Source organism: Lynx canadensis, chromosome A2, assembly GCF_007474595.2.
Source record: "Lynx canadensis isolate LIC74 chromosome A2, mLynCan4.pri.v2, whole genome shotgun sequence".
Classification (NCBI taxonomy): Eukaryota; Metazoa; Chordata; class Mammalia; order Carnivora; family Felidae; genus Lynx; species Lynx canadensis.
The window spans coordinates 148,666,296-148,678,550 of NC_044304.2; the positions used below are offsets into that span (position 1 = coordinate 148,666,296).

General features: G+C 43.9%; 1 long non-coding RNA gene across 1 annotated transcript; it reads left to right on the top strand.

The window, feature by feature from the left end:
* Window positions 1-11,252: 11,252 nt before the first annotated feature.
* LOC115500883 lies at window positions 11,253-11,770 on the top strand. Its single transcript, XR_003964662.1, has 3 exons — window positions 11,253-11,355; window positions 11,513-11,516; window positions 11,759-11,770. It is a non-coding gene; the product is annotated as an uncharacterized LOC115500883 (long non-coding RNA).
* Window positions 11,771-12,255: the final 485 nt, after the last annotated feature.

The window sequence follows — 12,255 nt, forward strand, 5'->3', positions numbered from 1 at the left end:
GGCCTCCCCCGCAGTTCCCTACTCCCAACTCACACAGAGCTCAGGTGATCCTCCTTGGGGGCTCTTGGCTGATGCCAAGCACTGCAAACCTGACAGCCTGTAGTAAGAAGGCTCAGAGCACTCCAGGGCTATTAGCTGCCTTGGGGAAACAGGTGTTAGCTAGTCCACGTGGAGGCGGAGCCTTCCTTGTTCTGGAAGTCCTGTCCCTCCAGAAGCCAGGATGCCCACGGCTTCACCCTTTGGAGGCACTAACAAGATGGTTTCCGTGTTCGGGTTTGTCCGGGAAAAGCTGGAGCACTCAATCGGGCTTCTGGTTTTATAGCGCGTGTTTCTCCCTTGGAACGATGCCGCCTCGGATGCCTACTCCGCGGCCAGTTTAACTCGGCATCTCACGTAAGTCGAGTAACCGCTCCAGGCCTCGGCTGCTTCCTCTAAAGAAGTGAAGGAGTAGTTGCATGACGATTTCGAAGGCTTCTTTCCATGCCCAGGTTTTATGATTCTCTTGAACTCCGGGAATGCCATTCCTCCCCCCCCCCCCCCCCCCACACACCCAGAGAATGCAAATAATTTTTTAATATAAATCCAAGCAAAATGTAATAAAGAAGGTAAATTTGCTGTCAAAATTTGCATAATGTATTCTCAAGCCAAGCAGAAATGGCATTTGGGTTGTTTGCTGTTTTGAATTATCTGCACCACCGCATCCCTGCATTTGTGCCGATAATTGGGAGTGACTGTATATGGGGGAAGATTCACAGTTGTCTCATATGGATCACATCACAGTAGCATTTCTCAGAGTTTGGGTTAATGTGGTTAACTCGGGTGGGGGAGCCAAAGAAGAGCTTTGTAAAGACTCTGTAGTTTTCTAGGGGGAAAAAATCTCTTTTTCAGATGTCCCTAATTGCACCTCTAATCATAAAAGAAAAAAGAAGCTCAAAAAATGCATGTGTTCACTAAATTCTGAATCAGTAGACTCTTGCATTCATGAATTTTCGTTCGTCATCGGGGTAGCTCCAAAGGCAGGTAAGAGAATTTGTCACTTTATTGAGGCCTGAGTTTGGATGGCTTGTGCTTGGTGACGAGTACCAGGAACAAAGCCTATAGGTGATGGTGGCACCGAGCCAGTCGCAAAGCAGCCACTCAGCATCTCAGCTCCGTCCTTCGCATAGGCAGCAACTCGCGTGGATGCTGTAAGGAAGTGATTTTACTCTGACACTTCAATAAAGCTTAAAAAGGGCTGTAAGCTTGTCTGTGAAGATATGCAAAGAAAATACATGATTTGGAGAGCAACTCGGAAGCAAAGCGCCGCAGCACCCGTACAGATGCTCCCGTTCGCTTGAAGTCGGAAATGCGAGCAGGTCCTTGTGGTGAAGGTCCCCGGGGCTACTGAGGTAGAACCGAGACGCTGTCTTCAGGAGTTTGAAGGCACAGGGGCCGGTTTAGGACAAACACAACAAATTACTACTGGACAAAGCAGGTAGTAAAGAAATGAAACATGTTGCCGCTGAAGGCGATATAGACTGAAAATAGAAATAGGCTCAAAAATTGCTTTGGATAAATTCAAAGCTTATAAATCTACAACAGAGGGTTTCCTTTGTAATGGGAAAGCTAGGTATATTGACACTTGACCGAGAATAGCCGCTCCTGCCGCAAAGCATCCTTTTTCCCATTCTGACTGCAGCTGACATTATCATTACCATCCAACGTTTACTGAAGGCTAGGCGATTACTAAAAACTTTATATGCATTATCTTTTTTTAATCTTCACAGGTGCATTGTGCTGAGTATTATCCCCATTTCAGAAAGGAGGAAACTGAGTACCCTACAAACATCCCGGGTTGACTGCTCAGCTCACACAATCCACCCCCCCAACATTTGACCGCATTTATGTCACATGATCCCTCCCCCTCCCCCCGCTTGCCAGCCGATTTGGGGGGCAAGCCCCTGATCCAACCCAAGCTGCGCCGATGGCATTCTCTCTCCCGAAAACGTGAGATGGGAAGTGAGGGCGGACAGATGTGGAATGTGCCCATTAGAGGCAGAAATTCAGTTAAAGAACATATCCTTCGAGAAATTGGAACCCTCCTAAGTTGCTGCTGGGAATGTCAAGTGGTGCAGCAGCTGTGGAAAATAGTTTAGCGGTTCTTCAAAAAGCTAAACATAGAATTACCATATGATCCAGCAATTCTGCTAGGTATATACCCCAAAGAATTGCAAGCAGGGACTCAGATACTTATATACCAATGTTCACTGCAGCATTATTTATAACAGTCAAAAGGTGGAAGCAACCCAAATGTCCAGAGATGGGTGGATGGATAAACAAAATATAGTCTATCCATATGATGGAATATTATTCACCCATAAAAAGAAATGAAGTCCTGACACATGCTACCACACGGACAACCTTGAAAACATTACACTCGTTGAAATTAACCAGACACCAAAGGACAAATATTATTTGATTCCACTTATATGAAATATCTAGAAGAGGCAAATTAAATGAACAAAAAGTTTATTAGAGATTATCGAGTGCTCAGGATTTTTGGAAGGGGTGTTCAGTGTTCAAAGTAAGAACAAACCTGCTTTTACACACAGAATTGGCCTTTATAGTCTGAAATCTAACTAGTACAGGTATGCATAGAAGAGCAAGGCTACATTTCATTGTTTATTTAGTCCAAAAAAAGTCTCACAGTTCATGTCAAAAGGATCCCGTCACTCTGGATCATCTTCATGTCCGATCTCTTCCCCGACTTACCATTTTGGGTAAGCCTGACTTACCAGGTCAGACAGTTCAGTGATCAGCTGTGTAAATCTCAAAAATATCTCTTAAATTCAATATGATAAATTATACCCAGGAACACACTCACAGGAAAACAGTCTTACATGGGGATCGAGAAAAGTAGCAACCCTTACATCCGACTTACAAATGTATCTTCTTTGGCCTGTATAGCAGATACTGTTGATCGATTATAAAAACATTTCCCAAATGTTTTCTCCCTTGGCACTTTTCACTATGGGGGAGGGGGGGGTCTCTCTTGCAACTCGGAATGATCACATGACCCAGTTTTGGCCTTTGTGATGAAAATGAATGGCTCTCGGGCTAGGGTGAAGGGGGGGCTTCAGGAAAATAATTTTTGATTTCCTGATTAAAAAAAAAAAAAAAAAGGAGATGGCCTCTTCTGCAGGCCAGGAAGGTGAATGTGAGACACAGGGTGTTGGGGTAGTCATCACATGAGGGGACAGCGTTGAGGATAAAGTCCAACAGGCTTAGGATGTAGAGCACAAATACAGAAAGGCCTGGGTCCCGGAATTAATACCAGCAACCACTCACCTCTACACTTTTTCTTCTTTTAAAATATTTTTATTATTGGGGCACCAGGGTGGCTCAGTTGGTTAAGCGTCTGACTTCAGCTCAGGTCATGATCTTGCGGGTTCGTGAGTTCCAGCCCCATGTCAGGCTCTGTGCTGACAGCCTGCTTCAGATTCTGTGTCTCCCTCTCTCTCTGCCCTTCCCGGGCTTGCACTCTCTCTCTCTCTCTCAAAAATAAATAAACATTTAAAAAAGTGAAAATTTTTATTGAAGTGTAATATACATGTAAAAAGGACAGCAACCATAAATGTACAGCTCAGTGAAACCTCACAAACTGCACACATCCACAGAAGCAGAACTCAGATCACGACCAGCACCCCAGTGTCCCCCACTATCCCATGTCTTCTTTCACTGTTTACCTCCACAAGGATAACCCTCTTCCTGCTTCTAATACCACTGATTAATTTGGCCCGACTTTATACTTTATATAGATAGAATTTTACAGTGTATCATTGGGGGTATTATTTGGGGTCTGGCTCCATTCACACAATATTATGTTTGTGACAGTCTTCCATGTTGGTGTGTGTTGTGGGTCATTTGTTTTCGTTACTGTGTGGTATCCCATGTGTGTATACACCATAATTTATCCATTCTACTGTTGATGAACATTTGTATACTAGCCAGTTTTTGGTTATTATCAATGAATGTTCATAAACAGTCTGAGGATAAACACATATCCCCATTTCTGGTGGGTATACACCCAAGACTGGAATTGCGGGGTCCTTGGATATGCACTGCTGAGCAGTTTTCCAAAGTGATTGTGTCAGATATCTTCTTATGTGGAAAAAATACGGCCGCATTTGATTGAAGCCATTGTAAGCTGTGTTTTCAATAACTTGCAATAGAATGTATTCCTAACCTTCTTGGTGTCTTGAACAATTTTTCAATATTTTTCAATAGATAGTCAGGGACTTACCATAATAAACTGCCTTTTTAGTTGTCTTAAGATATTAGAAGATCTCACAAGATAGAGAACATCCCAAAATCAAGAGTCAGATGCTTAACCGACTGAGCCACCCAGGCATCTGCTGTGGAGTTGTTTTTTCTTTTTAATTTTTTTTCAATGTTTATTTATTTTTGAGAGACAGAGACAGAGTGTGAGTAGAGAAGGGGCAGAGAGAGAGGGAGACACAGAATCCGAAGCAGGCTCCAGGCTCCGAGCTGTCAGCACAGAGCCCGACATGGGGCTCGAACCCATGAACCGCGAGATCATGACCTGGGCTGAAGTCGGACACCCAACCGACTGAGCCACCCAGTCACCCCTGCTGTGGAGTTTTTAAAAACTATCTCTCTGGGGCACCTGGGTGGCGCAGTCGGTTAAGCGTCCGACTTCAGTCAGGTCACGATCTCGCGGTCCGTGAGTTCGAGCCCCGCGTCGGGCTCTGGGCTGATGGCTCAGAGCCTGGAGCCTGTTTCCAATTCTGTGTCTCCCTCTCTCTCTGCCCCTCCCCCGTTCATGCTCTGTCTCTCTCTGTCCCAAAAATAAATAAAAAACGTTGAAAAACAAACAAACAAAAAAAAAACTATCTCTCTTCGGTCAATAGTTTAACAGATAATTGTGTTACTATTTGTTTTTTTGTTTATTTATTTATGTTGAGAGAGTGTGTGCATGACAGGTGAGGGGCAGAGAGAGAATCCTAAGCAGGCTCTGTGCTGTCAGCATGGAGCCCCATGAGGGGCTCGAGGCAGAACTTGATCTCAAAAACTGTGAGCTCATGACCTAAGCCAATACCAAGAGTCAGATGGTTAACTGACCTAGCCATCCAGCCACCCCATGTGTTACTATTGGTTAAAGTAGGCACCGTTTGCCAGGCTAAAAGCCATCAGGCCTGGACGCTCAAAAATACCAATAGAATGGGGCCAAGGGAAGCAGGCAGAAGAATGATATACAATGAGGGAACATGATCTGGGGGAAAGCAGAAGTGATCAGAAAAATTACCTAAGCAAGAGGCAAATCAGCTAGAAGAGGCTTGGAAACCGGCAGCAAATGCTGAAGGGAGTATTTTCACTTAGTTTGAAAGCTCTGAGGGAAGGAAAAGGAAGGAAGAGGAGAAACTCACACGGTTGAGGTTGATAACTAACTGAGAAATTCATTTTCTAATTGGAACTGAAGGTAGGAGAAGACGTTCCTGAAAAAACAAAGAAAAGGACCTTCTTAAGGTTTTAGGAAAGTCAAGAAAAAGAAAAAGAGAAAAAAGGGTATGTGGTGGATATTGGTTGCTTTTGCCCTTCTGGTCATGCCACTCCCAGTCTGTGTTGTTCTGTAGAATTGATGGTGCCCACAGGTCCGGGAGTTGGCATGTGGCCCGAGCATGGCCAGTAAGCATATTGCATTTTGCTGACACATCGATTGGTTCAATAATGGGCACGCACTCCAAGTCGGGCAATGCAATGAGCCCCATGAGTTTCACTGAAATTATGGGGGAAGATCCGCTCTTGAAGATATTCCTCGCTATTGATATAAACATGATAGATGTTTGAAGTTGCTGGGAGCTCGCACATGGGGACCATCTTCTTGAAAATGATGTTAATAGATATGAGAGAGAAGAAAACTGAGTGCTAATGATTCGGCCTGGTTCAGGCCCCTACACCCAGCTATACCTGAAGTTCTAGGCTTTTTCCATCACGAGAACCTATTCGTTTTTGTGCGAAAGTCAGTCGGAGTTAGTTATCTGTCACTTACAACAACAACAATACAATCTTGATTTATTTCTTTATATTCAAATTACAATGCACAATGAGTAGGTTAAGGCATGATAGACTATAAACCTTTAAAAATTAAGATAGAGAGGAAGAGAGAGAAAGAGCTTTGGCTGGTACAGAATAACAGGAAGGATAATATGTCGAAGCATATATACCCTAGAACTATTAAGAGACAGATGGAGCTGAGAAAGAAAACTGGAAGCCCCTTCTGGTATCTTACTCGCATGTGGAAGCAGGTTGAGGGCCATGAGCCCTGGTGTTCACTCCCTGCCCCGTTGGAATTTTCAGGTCCTGACACTCTGGATGATGGAATCTGTTTTATGTGGAAGATGTGGCTGAGAAACAGTGGAGAGAGTAGGGGTAAATGGCTCTGGACATAAGACTTCAAGACTATTCTAGGGATTTCTTTTACTTTTGCTTCTCAAAGCCTTTCTCATAATTTCCTTCTTCACACCTTTCTCTTCCTTTCCTCCAATTTCCATTTTTAGATTTTTTTCAGTCTTCTTCAAAAGAGTTCAAAAGAGGAATTTGAGATTGTCACCATTAATCATTTGGCATTTAATTGGGTTTTGATTAATATCTATGGATTAAGGTCACATCCTTCACTTAGAATTTCTGGCAGAGTGATGAAGGTGTATATAATCCTAACCCTGAGCCCCAGACTAAAATACTATAGACTAGGACAAATCACCTGTCAACATTATGCAAATGTTCAGCTTCCAAACTGTAAAGACAGGTTTCTCCAATGTTATAGACAGCTTTAATTTAATCACCAGAAAGGGTCTCAAGTGAGCACTCATTGCCACAACTGAATCTTTTAATTAAAAATTATATATACATACAAAATATATACTACATATATATAAAATATATATCATATATATCATATATATAAATATATAAATATATGATAAAATATATAAATATATGATAAAAATATATCATATATTTGTCATATATATGATATATATGATATATATATGATATATGTATATATATATCATATATATATATATCATATATATATACACTATTTTTCAGAGGTTGTGAAATGCTTTCTCATTTGAACCCAAAAGTTTCTAAAGAACACCTTTCCTTGTTGGTGTTATCTTTACCTGACTCAGATACAGTTTATTCATTTTTATTCCAGGTGACAGTATCACAAGGGCAAGCAATATTGGAGACTCCTCCTACTGCATAAAATTTTTACAGGATCCCCTTGATTTTGTAAGTTATGTGTCAGCACAACTATTGACATGTCACAAGTTTTTGGAAGTAATTAAATACTTTTCCACCACACCTATTTATATCTATTTTCAGTCTTTTCATTGGTTTCCTCAAAAATCGGAACTAAATTCGAGTCAGCAAGCCTTCTTTCCCATGTCCCTTTCCTCCCACCTCCTCCGGATCCATCCCTCATTCCTCAGTCTCTCCCCACTCCCCCTCCCTTTTATCTATCAACATTTATTGAAGGCCTATTGTGTTCCAGTATTGCCAACTCTGAAATGACACTAAAAAGTCCCTTACGGTTAAGTTACAGCCACTATTGTTCCCTATTATTTGACTTAATCCACTGAGGGAATAGTTTTTAATTTCATCGCTGGAAATTTCCTTAGCTTCTGATTTCCCCGGGGGATTGTGTTAAGGAAGAAAAAAAAATGTCTTTTTTTTTTCCTCCTAAGATCTTAGTGAGTTTGAGGGCCGATATACATCACTGCAGTTTGCTATTAACATTAAGTTAGTTAATTATGGCAAACACACAGTCGACATGCTGTGATGATGGAAGGGAAAAAGAATAGCCCATCAGTCAGAGGGGCCTTTAAATGATTTTGCCGTAATCTAGGGATATTGAAATTGATGGGTCTCAGCCCATCAACCAACCAAATATAGCATCTAGCTCTTACTGAGATGGGATCTTGACTTTCAAGGAAACTGAAATCCTGAGCATCTGGGGTTGGTTGCATCACATCACACTTGAACAAAGAATTATCCCTGTGTTTGTCACCAGGACAAGCGCAAGTATTCTCTACATGACCTACTGTTAGTGCCTTATGCTTTTCTGAAGGTTTCATGGCTACGAGATCTCTTTGACTTTGCTCTTGAAACTTGTGGCTTGACCACCTGTTGTAAGTGGCCCTGATTAGGTATGCTCCAATGTTTGAGCCTCTGCTCCACCCCCAGGTTACAGGGTGAGCCCAGTTGTGTCCCTGTAAACCTAGGGCCACCAGAGAACTTCAGGGTGCTGGGAAGCTTCCCGAAACTTTGGATTCCTCCGTCCCTGCTGCAAGCCACTCACTCTCCTGTGGGTGGAAAGCTTCACCTAGCCAGGTGACTGGGATCAGGTAAAGCACCCAACCCAGGATTGGCAATTGAGATCCAGGGCCAATTTGAACTGGTATTTGGATCAGTGAACAGCTGGAAGACATTTTGGAGGAAACTGATGGAAAACCTCCCTTCTGGTAGGCGTTTTCTTTGAGAGAGAGAACACTAGCGAGCGGTGAGCAGGGAAGGAGCACAGAGAGAGAGGGGGACTGAGTATCTGAAGCAGGCTCTGTGCTGCCAGCCAGCTCGATGTGGGGCTCGAACTCACCACCTGGGAGATCATGACCTGAGCCAAGGTCCGGCACTTGACCAACTGAGCCACCCAGGTATCCTTCACGGGCTTTTTCTAACACCAATTCCCTTACCCTCCCTCTCCTTCCTCCTGTTCTTCTACTTCTTTCTCTTCATTTCATGCGGATGAGTGTGTTCAGAGCTTCCTTAATCGCACAGCAAGCCCTGCCCGAAGATATTTCGCACCCCACCACGCCTGCAGGTCAGGTCGGCACCGTGCGTCTCTTCACCAACCTGCTGTAAGTGTTCCCTCCATTGTGAACAGTGTCTTTCTCTTCATCTGCATATGCTTTGTCTCCTTAACAGAAGTGCCAGCAGCTTGGAGCAGTTAATTTTTCCAACCTGACCTCTTCCAGTGATAGGCTCCCTCTTAAAATTACTGCGTACCATTTTCTCTGAAGAAAACAGAATATTAACGAAGAACACAGGCTTCAGAGCTAACAGGATGACAGAATTTCCTCCACAGAGACAGAGGGTGTTAAAATGTTCTACAGCTGGGCACCGAGGACATTTCTTCCCCCTCACACCTCTGTGAGGCCCAGAGCTGTGTCTACCAGGCTTTCGGGGTCACGTTTAGCACATATTTACACGTTCAAGCTCCTGTAAGGGTATCTAATCTTGTTTCAAAACAAAGTCGGCCAGATTGGACCACCTTATCAGTCTGAACCTATTAAATCTTATTTATTTCCCAGCTGCTGGAGATTCAGGTACCGGTGATTTATGTAGGAATCTGGCAAATGTCAGACAAAGCCAGCGATGCTTGTCTGCAGAACTGTTTGCAGAAGTTGGCAGTGAAAGGGTTATGTGAGTATTTCCCAGCCTCATCTCCTAAGGCTCCCCTGTTTGCGGTTTTTAGACAACAAGGCCATGCGATGTCTGAGCAGGAGGGAACCGGTGAAATTGTCTCTCCCTGAATGCTGAATGCTCTGGGAAACAGAGCATCATTTATATCAATTGTAAAACTGTTTGCTCCACAAAGTCGGGGTGCAAATATGTTCACAGTGTTTTTGCTTTCCCCATTATTTGCCTGACAGCAAAACTCTCCAGGTGCCTATTGGCAGAAAGCCCAGGATTTCACCCTTGAGGCCAAGCTGATGCTTCCAATTATCAGTGGACACTAAAGGCTTAATCCCCAGGGAGAGGGTGTTGGGCATGGTGGTGACAGCCCCCCTAGAGAGCCGGCTTATCAGCACACAGTACAGTTCCTGGGGCCCTCCCCTAAGCCCCTCCCCCAGCCTTTCCCTTTTAGGCCTGATTTGCTTGTCTGTCCTTCCTCAGAGAGGAGCTCCTATACTAAGAAGTATTCTCTGCGAACAGCCTTGCCACTCTTCCTCGCACTGCAGGAAATCCCTCTCCCACGTGTACAGATGGTCTGCTCCAGTGAATCTTCCTTGATAGGACAGGAAGAGTCCATCTAGGAAAGGCCGTCATTTTAAGCATCTCTCTGTACGGACACTGTGTAATCTGTCTTTTAGGTCCCAGCGTGTCACTTACACGTGGTCATTTCTTAGTTCCAAATGCAAACGTAGGACCAAAAATCTGCCTACGCTAACCCAAATGTCCGAAACCCACAGCTTAGGACAAAATGTAAGATGCTCGAATTTTCTTTAAGACCCCAGGCCACCAGACCCCTGAGCCGCTCTTGCCAGACCTCCTTAAGAACCCCATGGTTTCTCCAGGGAGGCCCCCCTCAGGGCTGGCCAGCTGTTGGCAGCCAGGAGAGAGAGAATTCATTTATTCTTGAGGCCAGCCAGCCAGTCAACAGCAGTGGGAACTGTTGGCCTCCCACTGGCCTGGAGTTTCCATCTCTGCCCCCTGCCATCGGGCCAAATGGAAAGCCGGGAGAGGCAGCCAGCCGCACTGCCGTCTGGGTCGCAGCGGGCACAGCTCTTTGAGTTTACAGCCATTTTCACCATGGAGGTCTCAGAGTGCTGAGAAGGCTGGGTGGGGAGAAGTTTTAGTCCATGGGCTCCGCTTCAAACCAACAGTTTCCTCTGATAGCAAACTGCTTGTGCTAAGTCAAAGCCTCTGGCCTGGATTTCCTCCTCTCTTGTGGCATAACTTCTCTGTTCCGCAGCCTGGCCTTAGGCTGGAGGAATAGTCTTTGTCTTTCATATCCGAGGGAAGGGGAGAGAGTCTCATATATTTTCCCCACGTGGCTCTACTGTCTCCTACTTCTGAATACAAACCGCTAAGGGAAGGGAGTGGGGAATTACCTCTCTGACTGACAAGAGTCAAGACCCACACCCAATCTACCCCTCGAAACAGTTCAGTTTCAATTCTTGCCAAGCCTACAACGGGCTCTTACATCAACTCATGATGACAATGATACATTTCATCCACATTGCCCATGGGATTAGCATTCTATTGCTGCTGTTAACAAATGACCACAGCCTTGGTGACTCAGAACAACATCGATTTATTACAGTTCTGGAATTCAGGCAGTAGTCCAAAATCATATATGTTACAAAATCATGACCACACTAAGGTCAGTTAACACCTTTATCCCCTCCCATAATTACTAGTTGTGTGTGTGTGTTGGGGGGGGGGTGGTGATAATTTTTTTAAAGATCTTATTTTTAGGTAAACTCTACACCCAAGGTGGAGCTTGAACACACAACCTTGAGATCAAGAGTTGCATGCTCCACCAAATGAATCAGCCAGATGCTCCTGGTGATAACTGTTAAGATCTACTTTCTTAACAACTTTCAAGTATGTAATAAAGTATTGTGTGGGGTTTTTTTTCTTAATTTGAGAGAGAGAGAGAACGAGAGTGTGAGTGAGCATGGGGGAGGGGCAGAGGAAGAGAGAGAGAGAGCGAGAGCGCAAGAATCGTAAGCAGGCTCCACGAGCAGTGTGGAGCCTGATGTGGGGCTTGATCCCACCACCCTGAGCTGAAATCAAGAATCTGAAGCTCAATCAACTGAGCCACTCGGTGCCCCTAAAGAATTGTTAACTACAGTCACCGTGCTGTACCTTAGATCCTCAGAACTTAATCATCTTGTAGCTGAAAGATCGTACCCTTTGACCAACGTTTCCTTATTTCCCTCGCTTCCCATCTACTGACAACCAGCAGTCTGCTCTCAATGCCCTTGAGTTAGGCATTTTTAGATTCCACATATCTAAAAAAAAAAGAAGAAGAAAGAAAAAGTAATTTTTTCCTGTTGAGTTGTAGGAGTTGCTTATGTATTTGGAACATCAATCCCCTATCGTATAGGTGGTTTGTAAATATTTTCTCCCATCCCACAGGTTGCCTTTTGATTTTGCTAATTGTTTCTTTGGCTGTGCAGAGCTTTTTAGTTTGATGTAGTCCCACTTGTTCATTTTCGCTTGTGCTTTTGGTTTCACATCCAAAAAATTGTTGCCAAGATCAACGTGAAGGAGATTTCTCCCCGTGTTTTCTTCTAGAAGTTTCACAGTTTCAGGTTTTACATTTATGTCTTTACTCCATTTTGAGTTAGTTTTGTGAGTGGTGTAAGATAGCAGTCCAATTTCACTTTTCTTCATTCTTTGTTGGTGCAAAAGACTATGATTTCCCCCATTGAGTTTTCTCAACTCCTTGCCAAATATAGT